General features: G+C 40.7%; 1 pseudogene; it reads right to left on the reverse strand.

The window, feature by feature from the left end:
* Positions 1-1,321: 1,321 nt before the first annotated feature.
* On the reverse strand, positions 1,322-1,525 carry LOC128654970 (uncharacterized; annotated as a pseudogene).
* Positions 1,526-1,872: the final 347 nt, after the last annotated feature.

Raw genomic sequence — 1,872 nt, forward strand, 5'->3', positions numbered from 1 at the left:
GTCTCAATGTTCATGCCAGTATTATATACTTTTATATAGGTGAGGCTAGCAATACCCCAAGGTTACCCACACCTCTGGATATAAAATTATACCTAAGTGTTGTACAGAGCAAGCACTTTTATATCCCACATATCAAATCCCTTCTATTTATTTCCAGTATTGGTACTTCACTACCCACATTATATGCCATACATAGGTAAATGCTAGGGGCTAACATAGAATTATTTTATACAAAGCTAGTTATTTAGAGATTTACACACTCCATAGAACCTACGTATATACAATTTAACTCTGCTATAATGTTTTGTTGACATGTCCTATATAGCCTGACCTTTACATACTACTGTTAACCCTGCAAGTTATGCTATTTTTACTCCCATTGATATTACCTAGGTTACTAAAATGTTGAGAATGTTGCATCACCATCATGGCCCATGAGTGGCCTTAGAGCTTAAAAAAGACAACTGCTAGCCTCAGCCAACTACATACTGGCCAGGGAAGACAACCCTGCTTGATGATAAAAAGCAGCGGCGGCGACGACGGACCTGCAGCCTCCTGACTACTGGACAGATAGCTGCTCTCCAATTTGCATGGCTCCGCCCCATCCCCCCGAAAACGGCCCCCCTCCTTCCCCCCGCCGTTGTAGCTGCACTCCGGAGACAGACAGGCATGAAAGCACCTGGCTGATCAGGCTGATTGCACCTAGCTGCTACTGGATCATCTGGGCCTAGCTGCCTACCTAACTACCTACCTAGCTAGCTAGGCAAGAAGGCTCAACTCATTTTTTTTAAACTTCCCTGTCCAGGCACCAGGTGGAGAAAGAAGCACACGGACAACATTGACAGCTCCCAAGACTTTTATTGTCTGCCAAGAAGGAGAGATAGATAGAAAGAGACAAAAAAAGAAAGAAGATCACAAAATTGGTAAACACATAAATAAATCAAGCAATGGACACCTTGATACATACCAAATGATGAAACACATAAATAAATCATGAAATTTACACAGCAATACATAGATTTGTGGAGAAATGCTAATCAAATGAAGAATGGAAAAAAAAATAGCAAAGACGTCGCCTCCTCTCCAAGTAAAAGCCATTTTCTAGGCTTTTTTGGCCCAGCACACAAGGGGTTAACAAGAGTCCAAAAGAAAGCTGCGCACACAGAATGGCAAAAAAGAATTCAGGCAGGAAAGTAGCTTGTTGCTGAGGCTTTCTTCACAAAGTATGCTGCTACTGCAGCAGCAGCAGTTAATTTCCATTGTCGGCTTTCTTGTCGTTGTTGGGATGTTTTGTTGATTCTGTTTTTGTCACACAGCAAAAGAGGGGTGCACCGGTCCTGGAGGTACTGCAATACCAGGTCAATGCGTGGAGTGGACAGAGCAAGCTCTTCTTCCATCTCCCTGTTCCAAAAATCCATTTAATATATGGCACCCAGATAGGGCGCCTATCAGATATTAAACTGATAAGAACAGATTATTTTATTTTTTATTAAATCCACTCAGTCATGAGACAAAACCCAAATATGCTTTATAATCCAACCAACGTCCATCTTTTGCATATATACTGGGAAAACTCAATCACATCCTTGTGGGAAAAAACTCTAAATAACCTATCACTCACCCTTACAAAATCTAAACCTAACAGCCCTAACACTTACCCTGAAAAATAACCCTAATCCTTTCCCTCTCTAATACACCAACCCAACTAAACTGTCCCTAAACACTGTCCCTAAACACTATCCCTAAACACCTAACTCTAAATCATAATTAAAAACAAATACTGTTCCATAAATAAAATTGCCATTTCTTCTGGGCCACTTTTCGTCCTAAATGTTTCCCATCCCGCAAAAAATAAATATACATTAGATTAAG

Source organism: Bombina bombina, chromosome 3 (assembly GCF_027579735.1).
Source record: "Bombina bombina isolate aBomBom1 chromosome 3, aBomBom1.pri, whole genome shotgun sequence".
Lineage (NCBI taxonomy): Eukaryota > Metazoa > Chordata > Amphibia > Anura > Bombinatoridae > Bombina > Bombina bombina.